This window comes from Pleurodeles waltl, chromosome 3_1, assembly GCF_031143425.1.
Source record: "Pleurodeles waltl isolate 20211129_DDA chromosome 3_1, aPleWal1.hap1.20221129, whole genome shotgun sequence".
NCBI classification, from domain to species: Eukaryota; Metazoa; Chordata; class Amphibia; order Caudata; family Salamandridae; genus Pleurodeles; species Pleurodeles waltl.
In genome coordinates, this window is record NC_090440.1 from 596,149,587 (window position 1) to 596,170,928 (window position 21,342).

The following is a 21,342-nucleotide window of genomic DNA, read 5'->3' on the forward strand; positions in this document are numbered from 1 at the left end:
TGGTACCAAAACCCAATTCTAAAGATGGAAAGAAGGAAATGCGGTTTTGTGTAGACTATAGAGGTCTCAACTTGGTAACCAAAACTGATGCTCACCCTATACCCAGGGCAGATGAGCTTATAGATACACTGGCATCTGCCAAGTATCTAAGCACTTTTGATTTGACTGCAGGGTATTGGCAGATCAAATTATCAGAAGATGCTAAATCTAAGACTGCATTTTCTACCATTGGAGGACATTACCAGTTTACTGTAATGCCTTTTGGTTTGAAAAATGCACCTGCCACTTTTCAGAGGTTGGTGAACACAGTCCTGCAAGGGCTGGAAGCTTTCAGTGCAGCATATTTGGACGATATAGCTGTCTTTAGCTCCAGCTGGGATGATCACCTGGTCCACCTATGGAAAGTTTTGGAGGCCCTGCAAAAGGCATGCCTCACTATCAAGGCTTCAAAGTGCCAGATAGGGCAGGGTAAGGTGGTTTATCTGGGACACCTTGTTGGTGGGGAACAGATTGCACCACTTCAGGGGAAAATCCAAACAATTATTGATTGGGTTCCCCCTACCACTCAGACTCAGGTGAGAGCCTTCCTAGGCCTCACTGGGTACTACAGGAGGTTCATTAAGAACTATGGCTCCATTGCAGCCCCTCTTAATGACCTCACATCCAAGAAAATGCCTAAAAAGGTATTATGGACAGCAAACTGTCAGAAAGCTTTTGAGGAGCTGAAGCAGGCCATGTGCTCTGCACCTGTCCTGAAAAGCCCTTGTTACTCTAAAAAATTCTATGTCCAAACTGATGCATCTGAATTAGGAGTAGGGGCAGTCCTATCACAACTTAATTCTGAGGGCCAGGATCAACCTGTTGCTTTTATTAGTAGGAGGTTGACCCCTAGAGAAAAGCGTTGGTCTGCCATTGAGAGGGAGGCCTTTGCTGTGGTCTGGGCTCTGAAGAAGTTGAGGCCATACCTGTTTGGCACTCACTTCATTGTTCAGACAGAACACAAACCTCTACTTTGGCTAAAACAAATGAAAGGTGAAAATCCTAAATTGTTGAGGTGGTCCATATCCCTACAGGGAATGGACTATACAGTGGAACATAGACCTGGGAGTAGCCACTCCAATGCAGATGGACTCTCCAGATATTTCCACTTAGACAATGAAGACTCATCAGGTCATGGCTAGTCTTATTGTCCTTCGTTTGGGGAGGGGTTGTGTAGGAAAGTACCATCTTGCCTGGCATGTTACCCCCATTTTTCACTGTATATATGTTGTTTTAGTTGTATGTGTCACTGGGACCCTGGTAACCCAGGGCCCCAGTGCTCATAAGTGTGCCTGAATGTGTTACCTGTGTAGTGACTAACTGTCTCACTGAGGCTCTGCTAATCAGAACCTCAGTGGTTATGCTCTCTCATTTCTTTCCAAATTGTCACTAACAGGCTAGTGACCATTTTTACCAATTTACATTGGCTTACTGGAACACCCTTATAATTCCCTAGTATATGGTACTGAGGTACCCAGGGTATTGGGGTTCCAGGAGATCCCTATGGGCTGCAGCATTTCTTTTGCCACCCATAGGGAGCTCTGACAAATCTTACACAGGCCTGGCACTGCAGCCTGAGTGAAATAACGTCCACGTTATTTCACAGCCATTTTACACTGCACTTAAGTAACTTATAAGTCACCTATATGTCTAAACTTTACCTGGTAAAGGTTAGGTGCAAAGTTACTTAGTGTGAGGGCACCCTGGCACTAGCCAAGGTGCCCCCACATTGTTCAGAGCCAATTCCCTGAACTTTGTGAGTGCGGGGACACCATTACACGCGTGCACTACATATAGGTCACTACCTATATGTAGCTTCACAATGGTAACTCCGAATATGGCCATGTAACATGTCTATGATCATGGAATTGCCCCCTCTATGCCATCCTGGCATAGTTGGCACAATCCCATGATCCCAGTGGTCTGTAGCACAGACCCTGGTACTGCCAAACTGCCCTTCCTGGGGTTTCACTGCAGCTGCTGCTGCTGCCAACCCCTCAGACAGGCAGCTGCCCTCCTGGGGTCCAGCCAGGCCTGGCCCAGGATGGCAGAACAAAGAACTTCCTCTGAGAGAGGGTGTGACACCCTCTCCCTTTGGAAAATGGTGTGAAGGCAGGGGAGGAGTAGCCTCCCCCAGCCTCTGGAAATGCTTTGTTGGGCACAGATGTGCCCAATTCTGCATAAGCCAGTCTACACCGGTTCAGGGACCCCTTAGCCCCTGCTCTGGCGCGAAACTGGACAAAGGAAAGGGGAGTGACCACTCCCCTGACCTGCACCTCCCCTGGGAGGTGTCCAGAGCTCCTCCAGTGTGCTCCAGACCTCTGCCATCTTGGAAACAGAGGTGCTGCTGGCACACTGGACTGCTCTGAGTGGCCAGTGCCACCAGGTGACGTCAGAGACTCCTTGTGATAGGCTCCTTCAGGTGTTGCTAGCCTATCCTCTCTCCTAGGTAGCCAAACCCTCTTTTCTGGCTATTTAGGGTCTCTGTCTCTGGGAAAACTTTAGATAACGAATGCATGAGCTCAGCCGAGTTCCTCTGCATCTCTCTCTTCACCTTCTGATAAGGAAACGACCGCTGACCGCGCTGGAAGCCTGCAAACCTGCAACATAGTAGCAAAGACGACTACTGCAACTCTGTAACGCTGATCCTGCCGCCTTCTCGACTGTTTTCCTGCTTGTGCATGCTGTGGGGGTAGCCTGCCTCCTCTCTGCACCAGAAGCTCCGAAGAAATCTCCCGTGGGTCGACGGAATCTTCCCCCTGCAACCGCAGGCACCAAAAAGCTGCATTACCGGTCCCTTGGGTCTCCTCTCAGCACGACGAGCGAGGTCCCTCGAATCCAGCGACGCTGTCCAAGTGACCCCCACAGTCCAGTGACTCTTCAGCCCAAGTTTGGTGGAGGTAAGTCCTTGCCTCACCTCGCTGGGCTGCATTGCTGGGAACCGTGACTTTGCAGCTACTCCGGCCCCTGTTCCTTTCCGGCGGAAATCCTTTGTGCACAGCCAAGCCTGGGTCCACGGCACTCTAACCTGCATTGCACGACTTTCTAAGTTGGTCTCCGGCGACGTGGGACTCCTTTGCGCAATTTCGGCGAGCACCGTTTCACGCATCCTCGTAGTGCCTGTTTCTGGCACTTCTCCGGGTGCTACCTGCTTCAGTGAGGGCTCTTTGTCTTGCACGACGTCCCCTCTCTCTTCAGGTCCAATTTGCGACCTCCTGGTCCCTCCTGGGCCCCAGCAGCGTCCAAAAAACGCCAAACGCACCATTTGCGTGTAGCAAGGCTTGTTGGCGTCCTTCCGGCGGGAAAACACTTCTGCACGACTCTTCAAGGCAAGAGGGATCTGTCCACCAAAGGGGAAGTCTCTAGCCCTTTTCGTTCCTGCAGAAACCTCAGCTTCTTCTGTCCAGTCGAAGCTTCATTGCACCCGCAGCTGGCATTTCCTGGGCATCTGCCCATCTCCGACTTGCTTGTGACTTTTGGACTTGGTCCCCTTGTTCCACAGGTACCCTAGATTGGAAATCCACAGTTGTTGCATTGCTGGTTTGTGTCTTTCCTGCATTATTCCTCTAACACGACTCTTTTGTCCTTAGGGGAACTTTAGTGCACTTTGCACTCACTTTTCAGGGTCTTGGGGAGGGTTATTTTTCTAACTCTCACTATTTTCTAATAGTCCCAGCGACCCTCTACAAGGTCACATAGGTTTGGGGTCCATTCGTGGTTCGCATTCCACTTCTGGAGTATATGGTTTGTGTTGCCCCTATCCCTATGTTTCCCCATTGCATCCTATTGTAACTATACATTGTTTGCACTGTTTTCTAAGACTATACTGCATATTTTTGGTATTGTGTATATATATCTTGTGTATATTTCCTATCCTCTCACTGAGGGTACACTCTAAGATACTTTGGCATATTGTCATAAAAATAAAGTACCTTTATTTTTAGTATAACTGTGTATTGTGTTTTCTTATGATATTGTGCATATGACACTAAGTGGTACTGTAGTAGCTTCACACGTCTCCTAGTTCAGCCTAAGCTGCTCTGCTAAGCTACCATTATCTATCAGCTTAAGCTGCTAGACACCCTATACACTAATAAGGGATAACTGGGCCTGGTGCAAGGTGCAAGTACCCCTTGGTACTCACTACAAGCCAGTCCAGCCTCCTACAGTATGGCCTCAACTTCCTCAGTGTCCAGACCACAGCAAAGGCCTCCCTCTCTATGGCAGACCAACGCTTTTCTCTAGGGGTCAACCTCCTACTAATAAAAGCAACAGGTTGATCCTGGCCCTCAGAATTAAGTTGTGATAGGACTGCCCCTACTCCTAATTCAGATGCATCAGTTTGGACATATAATTTTTTAGAGTAACAAGGGCTTTTCAGGACAGGTGCAGAGCACATGGCCTGCTTCAGCTCCTCAAAAGCTTTCTGACAGTTCGCTGTCCATAATACCTTTTTAGGCATTATCTTTGAAGTGAGGTCATTAAGAGGGGCTGCAATGGAGACATAGGGGGTTATTCTAACTTTGGAGGAGTGTTAATCCGTCCCAAAAGTGACGGTAAAGTGACGGATATACCACCAGGCGTATTACGAGTTCCATAGGATATAATGGACTCGTAATACGGCTGGTGGTAAATCCGTCACTTTTCCGTCACTTTTGGGACGGATTAACACCTCCTCCAAAGTTAGAATAACCCCCATCGTTCTTTATGAACCTCCTATAGTACCCAGTGAGGCCTAAAAAGGCTCTCACCTGAGTCTGAGTAGTAGGGGGAACCCAATCAATAATTGTTTGGATTTTCCCCTGAAGTGGTGCAATCAGTTCCCCACCAACCAGGTGTCCCAGATAAACCACCTTTCCCTGCCCTATCTGGCACTTTGAAGCCTTGATAGTGATGCCTGCCTTTTGCAGGCCCTCCAAAACTTTCCATATTTGGACCAGGTGATCATCCCAGCTGGAGCTAAAGACAGCTATATCGTCTAGATATGCTGCACTAAAAGCTTCCAGCCCTTGCAGGACTGTGTTCACCAACCTCTGAAAAGTGGCAGCACGCTAAGGGGACTCCTGGCAGTGCCTAAGTCAACTAAGTAGGTGACTTCACCCTTTTTCTCAACAATTGTGTGGGGTCCACTCCATTTATCTTGGAGTGCTCTTGGGGCCACAGGCTCCAGGACCCACACTTTCTGCCCTGGTTGGTACTGAACCAAAACAGCCTTCTGGTCATGCCAATGCTTCTGGAGGTTTTGGCTGGCCTGAAGGTTTTTCCTGGCCTTTTTCATATACTCAGCCATCCTTCATCTGAGGCCAAGTACATAATCCACTATATCTTGCTTTGGAGCTTTTAAAGGTTGTTCCCAACCCTCCTTGAAAAGTGTTAGTGGACCCCTCACAGGGTGTCCAAAGAGGAGTTCAAAGGGGCTGAAGCCCACTCCTTTCTGGGGTACCTCCCTGTAGGCAAAAAGGAGGCATGGTAATAGGATATCCCATCTCCTGCGGAGTTTTTCAGGGAGTCCCATAATCATGCCTTTGAGAGTTTTGTTAAATCTCTCCACCAGTCCATTTGTTTGTGGATGATAGGGTGTGGTGAATTTGTAAGTCACACTGTAGGAAAGTACCATCTTGCCTGGCATGTTACCCCCATTTTTCACTGTATATATGTTGTTTTAGTTGTATGTGTCACTGGGACCCTGTTCACCAGGGCCCCAGTGCTCATAAGTGTGCCTGAATGTGTTACCTGTGTAGTGACTAACTGTCTCACTGAGGCTCTGCTAATCAGAACCTCAGTAGTTATGCTCTCTCATTTCTTTCAAATTGTCACTAACAGGCTAGTGACTAATTTTACCAATTTACATTGGCTTACTGGAACACCCTTATAATTCCCTAGTATATGGTACTGAGGTACCCAGGGTATTGGGGTTCCAGGAGATCCCTATGGGCTGCAGCATTTCTTTTGCCACCCATAGGGAGCTCTGACAATTCTTACACAGGCCTGCCACTGCAGCCTGAGTGAAATAACGTCCACGTTATTTCACTGCAATTTACACTGCACTTAAGTAACTTATAAGTCACCTATATGTCTAACCTTTACCTGGTAAAGGTTAGGTGCAAAGTTACTTAGTGTAAGGGTACCCTGGCACTAGCCAAGGTGCCTCCACATTGTTCAGGGCCAATTCCCCAGACTTTGTGAGTGCGGGGACACCATTACACGCGTGCACTACATATAGGTCACTACCTATATGTAGCTTCACAATGGTAACTCCGAATATGGCCATGTAACATGTCTACGATCATGGAATTGCCCCCTCTATGCCATCCTGGCATAGTTGGCACAATCCCATGATCCCAGTGGTCTGTAGCACAGACCCTGGTACTGCCAAACTACCTTTCCTGGGGTTTCACTGCAGCTGCTGCTGCTGCCAACCCCTCAGACAGGCATCTGCCCTCCTGGGGTCCAGCCAGGCCTGGCCCAGGATGGCAGAACAAAGAACTTCCTCTGAGAGAGGGTGTTACACCCTCTCCCTTTGGAAAATGGTGTGAAGGCAGGGGAGGAGTAGCCTCCCCCAGCCTCTGGAAAGGCTTTCTTGGGCACAGATGTGCCCAATTCTGCATAAGCCAGTCTACACCGGTTCAGGGGACCCCTTAGCCCTGCTCTGGCGCGAAACTGGACAAAGGAAAGGGGAGTGACCACTCCCCTGACCTGCACCTCCCCTGGGAGGTGTCCGGAGCTCCTCCAGTGTGCTCCAGACCTCTGCCATCTTGGAAACAGAGGTGCTGCTGGCACACTGGACTGCTCTGAGTGGCCAGTGCAACCAGGTGACGTCAGAGACTCCTTCTGATAGGCTCCTTCAGGTGTTGCTAGCCTATCCTCTCTCCTAGGTAGCCAAACCCTCTTTTCTGGCTATTTAGGGTCTCTGTCTCTGGGGAAACTTCAGATAACGAATACAAGAGCTCATCCGAGTTCCTCTCCATCTCTCTCTTCACCTTCTGCCAAGGAATCGACTGCTGACCGCGCTGGAAGCCTGCAAACCTGCAACATAGTAGCTAAGACGACTACTGCAACTCTGTAGCACTGATCCTGCCGCCTTCTCAACTGTTTTCCTGGTGGTGCATGCTGTGGGGGTAGTCTGCCTCCTCTCTGCACTAGAAGCTCCGAAGAAATCTCCCGTGGGTCGACGGAATCTTCCCCCTGCAACAGCAGGCACCAAAAAGCTGCATTACCGGTCCCTTGGGTCTCCTCTCAGCACGACGAGCGAGGTCCCTCGAATCCAGCAACTCTGTCCAGTGGCCCCCACAGTCCAGTGACTCTTCAGTCCAAGTTTGGTGGAGGTAAGTCCTTGCCTCACCTCGCTAGACTGCATTGCTGTGAACCGCGACTTTTGCAGCTACTCCGGCCTCCGTGCACTTCCGGTGGAAATCCTTTGTGCACAGTCTAGCCTGGGTCCACGGCATTCTAACCTGCATTGCACGACCTCCTAAGTTGTTCTCCGGCGACGTGGGACTTCTTTGTGCGACTTCGGGTGAGCACCATTTCACGCATCCTCGTAGTGCCTGTTTCTGGCACGTCTCCAGGTGCTACCTGCTGCTGAGAGGGCTCCTTGTCTTGCTCGACGTCCCCTCTCTCTCCTGACGCACTTTGTGACATCCTGGTCCTTCCTGGGCCACAGCAGCATCCAAAAACGCTTACCGCGTGATTTGCAGCTAGCAAGGCTTGTTGACAGTTTTTCGGCGGGAAAACACTTCTGCACAACTGTCCAAGGCGTGACGGATCCTTCCACCAAAGGGGAAGTCTCTAGCCCTTTTCGTTCCTGCAGAAACCTCAGCTTCTTCTGTCCAGTAGAAGCTTCTTTGCACCCGCAGCTGGCATTTCCTGGGCATCTGCCCATCTCCGACTTGCTTGTGACTTTTGGACTTGGTCCCCTTGTTCCACAGGTACCCAAGATTGAAAATCCATCGTTGTTGCATTGTTGGTTTGTGTCTTTCCTGCATTATTCCTCTAACACGACTTCTTTGTCCTTAGGGGAACTTTAGTGCACTTTGCACTCACTTTTCAGGGTCTTGGGGAGGGTTATTTTTCTAACTCTCACTATTTTCTAATAGTCCCAGCTACCCTCTACAAGGTCACATAGGTTTGGGGTCCATTCGTGGTTCGCATTCCACTTTTGGAGTATATTTGTGTTGCCCCTATCCCTATGTGTCCCAATTGCATCCTATTGTAACTATACATTGTTTGCACTGTTTTCTAAGACTATACTGCATATTTTTGGTATTGTGTATATATATATCTTGTGTATATTTCCTATCCTCTCACTGAGGGTACACTCTGAGATACTTTGGCATATTGTCATAAAAATAAAGTACCTTTATTTTTAGTATAACAGTGTATTGTGTTTTCTTATGATATTGTGCATATGACACTAGGTGGTAGTGTAGTAGCTTCACACGTCTCCTAGTTCAGCCTAAGCTGCTCTGCTAAGCTGCCATTATCTATCAGCCTAAGCTGCTAGACACCCTATACACTAATAAGGGATAACTGGGCCTGGTGCAAAGTGCAAGTACCCCTTGGTACTCACTAGAAGCCAGTCCAGCCTCCTACATTGGTTGTGCAGTGGTGGGATAAGTGCTTGAGACTACTTACCACTCTTGTCATTGTACTTTTCATAAGAGAAAAATATACAAAACAAGTTCAGTGTATATACACATAACCAAAAAGTTTTGCATTTCCTCTTTTCACTCTTTTCTAAGTGCTGAAAAGTACTTCTAAACTTTCTAAAAAGTTCTAAAAAGTTTTAAAAGTTTTTTTCTGTCTTTCTAAAAAGTTCTGAAAACTTTTTTCTCTTTTTCTATCACTTTAACTGTCTCTAAAAATGTCTGACACAGGCCAAAATGTTGATCTGTCCAAACTTGCATATGACCACCTTAGCTGGAAAGGAGCAAGGAGTCTCTGTGTAGAGAGAGGTTTGAGTGTAGGGAAGAATCCTTCCTTGGAACTGTTACTTAACATGCTTAGAGAACAAGATAAGGCAAAAAGTGCCCCATCTGTTGAAAAAGTAGCTAATGGTTCCCAATCTGATCCAGGGACTCCCCCAGGAAAAAGTTCAGGAAAGAAACATCCTAGCCTGCCCACTACTAGACAGTCTAGCATAGTTGGTAATGATGAAGAGCCACACCATACAAATAGTGTTGTCTCACATCATAGCAAAAGCATTTATTCTCACCACAGTGGTACTGATGTTTCGGTTAGCCAAGCTGTTAGGGTGCCCTCTGTAAGGGACAGGTCTCCTTCTGTTCATTCCCATCATACCTCTGTATCTAGGAATGTCCCTCCCACCAACCCTGATGACAGATTGTTAGAGAGGGAACTCAATAAGTTGAGGGTGGAACAAACCAGACTGAAGCTTAAAAAGCAACAGCTGGATTTGGATAGACAGTCTTTAGAATTAGAGAAGGAAAGACAGAAGTTGGGTTTAGAAACCCATGGTGGCAGCAGCAGTATTCCCCATAGTCATCCTGCAAAAGAGCATGATTCCAGGAATCTGCATAAGATAGTTTCCCCTTATAAGGAGGGGGATGACATTAACAAGTGGTTTGCTGCACTTGAGAGGGCCTGTGTTGTACAGGATGTCCCTCAAAGGCAGTGGGCTGCTATCCTATGGCTATCATTTAGTGGAAAAGGTAGGGATAGGCTCCTTACTGTGAAAGAAAGTGATGCCAATAATTTTACAGTTCTTAAGAATGCACTCCTGGATGGTTATGGCTTAACCACTGAACAATACAGGATAAAGTTCAGAGAGACCAAAAAGGAGTCTTCACAAGACTGGGTTGATTTCATTGACCATTCAATGAAGGCCTTGGAGAGGTGGTTACATGGCAGTAAAGTTACTGATTATGACAGCCTGTATAACTTAATCCTGAGAGAGCATATTCTTAATAATGGTGTGTCTGATTGGTTGCACCAGTACTTGGTGGACTCTGATCTGACCTCTCCCCAAGAATTGGGAAAGAAGGCAGACAAATGGGTCAGAACAAGGGTGAACAGAAAAGTTCATACAGGGGGTGACAAGGATGGCAAGAAGAAGGATGGTAAGTCTTCTGACAAGGGTGGGGACAAATCTAAAAATGAGTCTTCATCAGGTCCACAAAAACACTCTGGTGGGGGTGGTGGGTCCAAATCCTCCTTTAATCAAAACAAAGAAAAGAAACCATGGTGCTATTTATGTAAAGTAAAAGGCCATTGGACAACAGATCCCAGTTGTCCAAAGAAAAGCACCAAGCCTCCTACCACTACAACCCCTACTGCTACACCTAGTGTCCCTACTAATAGCAGTGGTGGTGGGAGCAAACCTACTAATAGCCAATCCAAGGGAGTAGCTGGGCTCACTATTGGTAACTTAGTTGGGGTTGGCCTTGTTAGGGAGGCCACAGAGGCTGTGTTAGTCTCTGAGTGGGCTATTGATTTAGCCACCTTAGTTGCTTGTCCCCTTAATATGGATAAGTACAAGCAGCTACCCCTAATAAATGGTGTTGAGGTTCAGGCCTACAGGGACACTGGTGCCAGTGTGACTATGGCCATAGAGAAACTGGTCCACCCTGAACAACACCTACTTGGTCACCAGTACCAAGTAACCGATGCTCACAACAACACACTTAGCCACCCCATGGCTGTTGTTAATCTCAACTGGTGGGGGGGGTTAATGGTCCAAAGAAAGTTGTGGTAGCCACAGATTTACCTGTAGACTGTCTACTAGGAAGTGATTTGGAGACATCAGCTTGGTCAGATGTGGATGTGGAGTTGGAGGCCCATGCAGCAATGCTGGGCATCCCAGGGCATATTTTTGCTTTAACAAGGGCTCAGGCCAAAAAGCAAAAAGGACAGGGAAGCTTGGATCCTGGAACATTGGACTAAGTGCTCCCTAAAGCTAGGGCTAGTAGAAGCAAACCACTTCCTACTATCCCTCCCTCTACAGTGGATTCTACTTCTGAGGAAGAAGAATTTCCACCCTGTGCAGAACCTACACCAGAGGAGCTGGAAGCAGACACTGCTGAGCTTTTGGGTGAAGGGGGGCCTGCCAGGGAGGAGCTGAGTGTGGCACAGCAGACCTGTCCCACACTAGAGGGTCTAAGACAGCAAGCTGTCAAATAGGCTAATGGGGATGTCAGTGACTCTCACAGAGTTTACTGGGAGGACAACCTCTTGTACACTGAAGCAAGGGATCCTAAACCTGGAACTGCCAGGAGATTAGTGATTCCTCAGGAGTACAGAAAGTTCCTCCTAACTCTTGCACACGACATTCCCCTAGCTGGACACCTGGGACAAATGAAAACTTGGGACAGACTTGTCCCCTTGTTTCATTGGCCTAGGATGTCTGAGGACACAAAGGAATTTTGTAAGTCCTGTGAAACCTGTCAAGCCAGTGGCAAGACAGGTGGCACTCCAAAGGCACCCCTTATCCCACTGCCTGTGGTTGGGGTTCCCTTTGAAAGGGTAGGGGTTGACATAGTTGGCCCCCTTGACCCTCCTACTGCTTCAGGCAATAGGTTTATCTTGGTGGTAGTGGACCATGCCACAAGATATCCTGAAGCAATTCCTTTAAGGACCACTACAGCACCTGCAGTAGCAAAGGCTCTCCTAGGAATATTTTCTAGGGTGGGCTTCCCAAAGGAAGTAGTATCAGACAGGGGAAGCAATTTCATGTCTGCATACTTAAAGGCCATGTGGAAGTAGTGTGGTGTAACTTACAAGTTCACTACACCCTATCATCCACAAACAAATGGACTGGTGGAGAGATTTAATAAAACTCTCAAAGGCATGATTATGGGTCTCCCTGAAAAACTCCACAGGAGATGGGATATCCTGTTACCATGCCTCCTATTTGCCTACAGGGAGGTACCCCAGAAAGGAGTGGGCTTCAGCCCCTTTGAACTCCTCTTTGGTCACCCTGTTAGGGGTCCACTAACACTTGTCAAGGAGGGTTGGGAACAACCTTTAAAAGCTCCAAAACAAGATATTGTGGATTATGTACTTGGCCTCAGATCAAGGATGGCTGAGTATATGAAAAAGGCCAGTAAAAACCTTCAGGCCAACCAAGAGCTCCAGAAGCAATGGCATGATCAGAAGGCTGTTTTGGTTCAGTACAAACCAGGGCAGAAAGTGTGGGTCTTGGAGCCTGTGGCCCCAAGAGCACTCCAAGATAAATGGAGTGGACCCCACACAATTGTTGAAAAGAAGGGAGAAGCCATCTATTTAGTTGACTTAGGCACTGCAAGGAGTCCCCTTAGGGTACTCCATGTAAACCGCCTGAAACCCTACTATGACAGGGCTGATCTCACCCTGCTCATGGCAACTGATGAGGGACAGGAAGAAGACAGTGATCCTCTACCTGATCTCTTCTCTTCCACAAAACAAGATGCTCTTGTGGAAGGTGTAGTTTTGGCTGATTGTCTTACTGCTGAGCAGAAAGACCATTGCATAAATCTCCTAGATCAATTCTCTGAACTCTTCTCTACTGTGCCAGGTACCACTTCATGGTGTGAGCACACTATAGAGACTGGAGACAGCTTGCCTGTCAAAAGTATGATCTATAGGCAGCCTGACCATGTCAGGGACTGCATAAAGCAAGAGCTACAGAAAATGTTAGAACTAGGAGTGGTTGAGCACTCTGAAAGTCCATGGGCTTCTCCTGTGGTACTTGTACCAAAACCCCATTCCAAAGATGGAAAGAAGGAAATGCGGTTTTGTGTAGACAATAGAGGTCTCAACTTGGTAACCAAAACTGATGCTCACCCTATACCCAGGGCAGATGAGCTCATAGATACACTGGCATCTGCCAAGTATCTAAGCACTTTTGATTTGACTGCAGGGTATTGGCAGATCAAATTATCAGAAGATGCTAAACCTAAAACTGCATTTTCAACCATTGGAGGCCATTACCAATTTACAGTAATGCCTTTTGGTTTGAAAAATGCACCTGCCACTTTTCAAAGATTGGTGAACACAGTCCTGCAAGGGCTGGAGGCTTTCAGTGCAGCATATTTGGACGATATAGCTGTCTTTAGCTCCAGCTGGGATGATCACCTGGTCCACTGTAGGAGGCTGGACTGGCTTGTAGTGAGTACCAAGGGGTACTTGCACCTTGCACCAGGCCCAGTTATCCCTTATTAGTGTATAGGGTGTCTAGCAGCTTAGGCTGATAGATAATGGTAGCTTAGCAGAGCAGCTTAGGCTGAACTAGGAGACGTGTGAAGCTACTACAGTACCACTTAGTGTCATATGCACAATATCATAAGAAAACACAATACACAGTTATACTAAAAATAAAGGTACTTTATTTTTTATGACAATAAGCCAAAGTATCTTAGAGTGTACCCTCAGTGAGAGGATAGGAAATATACACAAGATATATATACACAATAGCAAAAATATGCAGTATAGTCTTAGAAAACAGTGCAAACAATGTATAGTTACAATAGGATGCAATGGGGACACATAGGGATAGGGGCAACACAAACCATATACTCCAAAAGTGGAATGCGAACCACGAATGGACCCCAAACCTATGTGACCTTGTAGAGGGTCGCTGGGACTATTAGAAAATAGTGAGAGTTAGAAAAATAACCCTCCCCAAGACCCTGAAAAGTGAGTGCAAAGTGCACTGAAGTTCCCCTAAGGACAAAGAAGTCGTGTTAGAGGAATAATGCAGGAAAGACACAAACCAACAATGCAACAACGATGGATTTCAAATCTAGGGTACCTGTGGAACAAGGGGACCAAGTCCAAAAGTCACAAGCAAGTCGGAGATGGGCATATGCCCAGGAAATACCAGCTGTGGGTGCAAAGAAGCTTCTACTGGATAAAAGAAGCTGAGGTTTCTGCAGGAACGAAAAGGGCTAGAGACTTCCCCTTTGGAGGACGGATCCCTCTCGCCGTGGAGAGTCGTGCAGAAGTGTTTTCCTGCCGAAAGAACGCCAACAAGCCTTGCTAGCTGCAAATTGTGCAGTTAGCGTTTTTGGACGCTGCGGTGGCCGTGGAGGGACCAGGAGGTCGCAAGTTGGACCAGGAGAGTGAGGGGACGTCGAGAAAGAAAAAGGAGCCCTCTCAGCATCAGGTAGCACCCGGAGAAGTGCCAGAAACAGGCACTACGAGGATGCGTGAAACGGTGCTCACCCGAAGTTACACAAAGGAGTCCCACGTCGCCGGAGACCAACTTAGAAAGTCGTGCAATGCAGGTTAGAGTGCCGTGGACCCAGGCTTGGCTGTGCACAAAGGATTTCCGCCGGAAGTGCACAGGGGCCGGATTAGCTGCAAAAGTCGCTGTTCCCAGCAATGCAGCCCAGTGAGGTGAGGCAAGGACTTACCTCCACCAAACTTGGACTGAAGAGTCACTGGACTGTGGGAGTCACTTGGACAGAGTTGCTGGATTCGAGGGACCTCGCTCGTCATGCTGAGAGGAGACCCAAGGGACCGGTAATGCAGCTTTTTGGTGCCTGCGGTTGCAGGGGGAATATTCCGTCGACCCACGGGAGATTTCTTCGGAGCTTCTAGTGCAGAGAGGAGGCAGACTACCCCCACAGCATGCACCACCAGGAAAACAGTTGAGAAGGCGGCAGGATCAGCGTTACAGAGTTGCAGTAGTCGTCTTAGCTACTATGTTGCAGTTTTGCAGGCTTCCAGCGCGGTCAGCAGTCGATTCCTTGGCAGAAGGTGAAGAGAGAGATGCAGAGGAACTCGGATGAGCTCTTGCATTCGTTATCTAAAGTTTCCCCAGAGACAGAGACCCTAAATAGCCAGAAAAGAGGGTTTGGCTACCTAGGAGAGAGGATAGGCTACTGTAGGAAAGTACCATCTTGCCTGGCATGTTACCCCCATTTTTCACTGTATATATGTTGTTTTAGTTGTATGTGTCACTGGGACCCTGGTAACCCAGGGCCCCAGTGCTCATAAGTGTGCCTGAATGTGTTACCTGTCTAGTGACTAACTGTCTCACTGAGGCTCTGCTAATCAGAACCTCAGTGGTTATGCTCTCTCATTTCTTTCCAAATTGTCACTGACAGGCTAGTGACCATTTTTACCAATTTACATTGGCTTACTGGAACACCCTTATAATTCCCTAGTATATGGTACTGAGGTACCCAGGGTATTGGGGTTCCAGGAGATCCCTATGGGCTGCAGCATTTCTTTTGCCACCCATAGGGAGCTCTGACAATTCTTACACAGGCCTGCCACTGCAGCCTGAGTGAAATAACGTCCACGTTATTTCACAGCCATTTTACACTGCACTTAAGTAACTTATAAGTCACCTATATGTCTAACCTTTACCTGGTAAAGGTTAGGTGCAAAGTTACTTAGTGTGAGGGCACCCTGGCACTAGCCAAGGTGCCCCCACATTGTTCAGAGCCAATTCCCTGAACTTTGTGAGTGCGGGGACACCATTACACGCGTGCACTACATATAGGTCACTACCTATATGTAGCTTCACCATGGTAACTCCGAATATGGCCATGTAACATGACTATGATCATGGAATTGCCCCCTCTATGCCATCCTGGCATAGTTGGCACAATCCCATGATCCCAGTGGTCTGTAGCACAGACCCTGGTACTGCCAAACTGCCCTTCCTGGGGTTTCACTGCTGCTGCCAACCCCTCAGACAGGCAGCTGCCCTCCTGGGGTCCAGCCAGGCCTGGCCCAGGATGGCAGAACAAAGAACTTCCTCTGAGAGAGGGTGTGACACCCTCTCCCTTTGGAAAATGGTGTGAAGGCAGGGGAGGAGTAGCCTCCCCCAGCCTCTGGAAATGCTTTGTTGGGCACAGAGGTGCCCAATTCTGCATAAGCCAGTCTACACCGGTTCAGGGACCCCTTAGCCCCTGCTCTGGCGCGAAACTGGACAAAGGAAAGGGGAGTGACCACTCCCCTGACCTGCACCTCCCCTGGGAGGTGTCCAGAGCTCCTCCAGTGTGCTCCAGACCTCTGCCATTTTGGAAACAGAGGTGCTGCTGGCACACTGGACTGCTCTGAGTGGCCAGTGCCACCAGGTGACGTCAGAGACTCCTGCTGATAGGCTCCTTCAGGTGTTAGTAGCCTATCCTCTCTCCTAGGTAGCCAAACCCTCTTTTCTGGCTATTTAGGGTCTCTGTCTCTGGGGAAACTTCAGATAACGAATGCATGAGCTCAGCCGAGTTCCTCTGCATCTCTCTCTTCACCTTCTGATAAGGAAACGACTGCTGACCGCGCTGGAAGCCTGCAAACCTGCAACATAGTAGCAAAGACGACTACTGCAACTCTGTAACGCTGATCCTGCCGCCTTCTCGACTGTTTTCCTGCTTGTGTATGCTGTGGGGGTAGTCTGCCTCCTCTCTGCACCAGAAGCTCCGAAGAAATCTCCCGTGGGTCGACGGAATCTTCCCCCTGCAACCGCAGGCACCAAAAAGCTGCATTACCTGTCCCTTGGGTCTCCTCTCAGCACGACGAGCGAGGTCCCTCGAATCCCGTGACTCTGTCCAAGTGACCCCCACAGTCCAGTGACTCTTCAGCCCAAGTTTGGTGGAGGTAAGTCCTTGCCTCACCTCGCTGGGCTGCATTGCTGGGAACCGCAACTTTGCAGCTACTCCGGCCCCTGTGCACTTCCGGCGGAAATCCTTTGTGCACAGCCAAGCCTGGGTCCACGGCACTCTAACCTGCATTGCACGACTTTCTAAGTTGGTCTCCGGCGACGTGGGACTCCTTTGTGCAACTTCGGCAAGCACCGTTTCACGCATCCTCGTAGTGCCTGTTTCTGGCACTTCTCCGGGTGCTACCTGCTTTACTGAGGGCTCTTTGTCTTGCTCGACGTCCCCTCTCTCTTCAGGTCCAATTTGCGACCTCCTGGTCCCTCCTGGGCCCCAGCAGCGTCCAAAAACGCCAAACGCACGATTTGCGACTAGCAAGGCTTGTTAGCGTTCTTTCGGCGGGAACACTTCTGCACGACTCTCCACGGCGAGAGGGATCCGTCCTCCAAAGGGGAAGTCTCTAGCCCTTTTCGTTCCTGCAGAAACCTCAGCTTCTTCTGTCCAGTAGAAGCTTCTTTGCACCCGCAGCTGGCATTTCCTGCGCATCTGCCCATCTCCGACTTGCTTGTGACTTTTGGACTTGGTCCCCTTGTTCCACAGGTACCCTAGATTGGAAATCCACAGTTGTTGCATTGCTGGTTTGTGTCTTTCCTGCATTATTCCTCTAACACGACTACTTTGTCCTTAGGGGAACTTTAGTGCACTTTGCACTCACTTTTCAGGGTCTTGGGGAGGGTTATTTTTCTAACTCTCACTATTTTCTAATAGTCCCAGCGACCCTCTACAAGGTCACATAGGTTTGGGGTCCATTCGTGGTTCGCATTCCACTTTTGGAGTATATGGTTTGTGTTGCCCCTATCCCTATGTTTCCCCATTGCATCCTATTGTAACTATACATTGTTTGCACTGTTTTCTAAGACTATACTGCATATTTTTGCTATTGTGTATATATTTCTTGTGTATATTTCCTATCCTCTCACTGAGGGTACACTCTAAGATACTTTGGCATATTGTCATAAAAATAAAGTACCTTTATTTTTAGTATAACTGTGTATTGTGTTTTCTTATGATATTGTGCATATGACACTAAGTGGTACTGTAGTAGCTTCACACGTCTCCTAGTTCAGCCTAAGCTGCTCTGCTAAGCTACCATTATCTATCAGCCTAAGCTGCTAGACACCCTATACACTAATAAGGGATAACTGGGCCTGGTGCAAGGTGCAAGTACCCCTTGGTACTCACTACAAGCCAGTCCAGCCTCCTACATTGGTTGTGCAGTGGTGGGATAAGTGCTTGAGACTACTTACCACTCTTGTCATTGTACTTTTCATAAGAGAAAAATATACAAAACAAGGTCAGTGTATATACACATAGCCAAAAAGTTTTGCATTTCCTCTTTTCACTCTTTTCTAAGTGCTGAAAAGTACCTCTAAACTTTCAAAAAGTTCTTAAAAGTTTAAAAAGTTTTTTTCTGTCTTTCCAAAAAGTTCTGAAAACTTTTTTCTCTTTTTCTATCACTTTAACTCTCTCTAAAAAATGTCTGGCACAGGCCAAAGTGTTGATCTGTCCAAACTTGCATATGACAACCTTAGCTGGAAAAGAGCAAGGAGTCTCTGTATAGAGAGAGGTTTGAGTGTAGGGAAGAATCCTTCCTTGGAACTGTTACTTAACATGCTTAGAGAACAGGATAAGGCCATAGGTGCCCCATCTGTTGAAAAAGTACCTAATAGTTCCCAATCTGATTCAGGGACTCCCCCAGGAATAGATTCAGGAAAGAAACTTCCTAGCCTGCCCATTACTAGACAATCTAGCATAGATGGTAATGATGATGAGCCACACCATATAAATAGTGTTGTCTCACATCATAGCAAAAGCATTTATTCTCACCATACTGGTAGTAATGTTTCTGTAACCAAGCTGTTAGGGTGGCTTCTGTAAGGGACAGGTCTCCTTCTGTTCATTCCCATCATAGCTCTGTTTCTAGAAATGTCCCTCCCACCAACCCTGATGACAGAATGTTAGAGAGGGAACTCAATAAGTTGAGGGTGGAACAAACCAGACTGAAGCTTAAAAAGCAACAGCTGGATTTGGATAGACAGTCTTTTGAATTAGAGAAGGAAAGACAGAAGTTGGGTTTAGATACCCATGGTGGCAGCAGCAGTATTCCCCATAGTCATCCTGCAAAAGAGCATGATTCCAGGAATCTGCACAAGATAGTTCCCCCTTATAAGGAGGGGGATGACATTAACAAGTGGTTTGCTGCACTTGAGAGGGCCTGTGTTGTACAGGATGTCCCTCAAAGGCAGTGGGCTGCTATCCTATGGCTATCATTTAGTGGAAAAGGTAGGGATAGGCTCCTTACTGTGAAAGAAAATGATGCTAATAATTTCCAAGTTCTTAAGAATGCACTCCTGGATGGTTATGGCTTAACCACTGAACAGTACAGGATAAAGTTCAGAGAGACCAAAAAGGAGTCTTCACAAGACTGGGTTGATTTTATTGACCATTCAGTGAAGGCCTTGGAGGGGTGGTTACATGGCAGTAAAGTTACTGATTATGACAGCCTGTATAACTTAATCCTGAGAGAGCATATTCTTAATAATTGTGTGTCTGATTTGTTGCACCAGTACTTGGTGGACTCTGATCTGACCTCTCCCCAAGAATTGGGAAAGAAGGCAGACAAATGGGTCAGAACAAGAGTGAACAGAAAAGTTCATACAGGGGGTGACAAAGATGGCAACAAAAAGAAGGATGGTAAGTCTTCTGACAAGGGTGGGGACAAATCTAAAAATGAGTCTTCATCAGGCCCACAAAAACACTCTGGTGGGGGTGGTGGGCCCAAATCCTCCTTTAATCAGAACAAGGAAAATAAACCATGGTGCTATTTATGTAAAATAAAAGGCCATTGGACAACAGATCCCAGTTGTCCAAAGAAAGGCACCACAGCTCCTACCACTACAACCCCTACTGCTACACCTAGTGTCCCTACTAATAGCAGTGGTGGTGGGAGCAAACCTACTAATAGCCAATCCAAGGGAGTAGCTGGGCTCACTTTTGGTAATTTAGTTGGGGTTGGTCTGATTAGGGAGACCACAGAGGCTACTTTAGTCTCTGAAGGGGCTATTGATTTAGCCACTTTAGTTGCTTGCCCCCATAACTTGGAGAAGTACAAGCAACTAACCCTAATAAATGGTGTTGAGGTCCAGGCCTACAGGGACACAGGTGCCAGTGTCACAATGGTGATTGAGAAACTGGTGCACCCTGAACAACACATACTTGGACACCAGTACCAAGTAACCGATGCTCACAACATAACACAAAGCCACCCCATGGCTGTTGTAAATCTCAACTGGGAGGGGGTAACTGGTCCAAAGAAAGTTGTGGTAGCTTCAGATTTACCTGTAGACTGTCTATTAGGGAATGATTTGGAGACATCAGCTTGGTCAGATGTGGAGTTGGAGGCCCATGCAGCTATGCTGGGCATCCCAGGGCATATTTTTGTTTTGACAAGGGCTCAGGCCAAAAAGCAAAAAGGACAGGGAAGCTTGGATCCTGGAACAATGGACCAAGTGCTCCCTAAAGCTAGGGCTAGTAGAAGCAAACCACTTCCTACTATCCCTCCCTCTACAGTGGATTCAACTTCTGAGGAAGAAGAATTCCCTCCCTGTGCAGAACCTACACCAGAGGAGCTGGAAGCAGACACTGCTGAGCTTTTGGGTGAAGGGGGGCCTGCCAGAGAGGAGCTGAGTGTGGCACAGCAAACCTGTCCCACATTAGAGGGTCTCAGACAGCAAGCTGTCAAACAGGCTAATGGGGATGTCAGTGACTCTCACAGAGTTTACTGGGAGGACAACCTCTTGTACACTGAGCATAGGGATCCTAAACCTGGAGCTGCCAGGAGATTAGTGATTCCTCAGGAGTACAGAAAGTTCCTCCTAACACTGGCACATGACATTCCCCTAGCTGGGCACCTGGGTCAAATGAAAACTTGGGACAGATTGGTTCCATTGTTTCATTGGCCTAGGATGTCTGAGGACACAAAGGAATTTTGTAAGTCCTGTGAAACCTGTCAAGCCAGTGGCAAGACAGGTGGCACACCAAAGGCACCCCTTATCCCACTGCCTGTGGTTGGGGTTCCCTTTGAAAGGGTAGGGGTTGACATAGTTGGCCCCCTTGACCCTCCTACTGCTTCAGGCAATAGGTTTATCTTAGTGGTAGTGGACCATGCCACAAGATATCCTGAAGCAATTCCTTTAAGGACCACTACAGCTCCTGCAGTGGCAAAGGCCCTCCTGGGAATATTTTCCAGGGTGGGCTTCCCAAAGGAAGTAGTATCAGATAGAGGAAGCAATTTCATGTCTGCATACTTAAAGGCCATGTGGAAGGAGTGTGGTGTAACGTACAAGTTCACAACTGTGAGAAGGTAGCCTCTTTCTAGCCTTGTTACCCCCACTTTTGGCCTGTTTGTGAGTGTATGTCAGGATGTTTGTCACTGTTTTCACTGTCTCACTGGGATCCTGATAGCCAGGCCTCAGTGCTCATAGTGAAAACACTATGTTTTCAGTATGGTTGTTATGTGTCACTGGGATCCTGCTGGTCAGGACCCCAGTGCTCATAGGTTTGTGGCCTATATGTATGTGTCACTGGGACCCTGTCACACAGGGCCCCAGTGCTCATAGGTGTGCATGTATATGTTCCCTGTGTGGTGCCTAACTGTCTCACTGAGGCTCTGCTAACCAGAACCTCAGTGGTTATGCTCTCT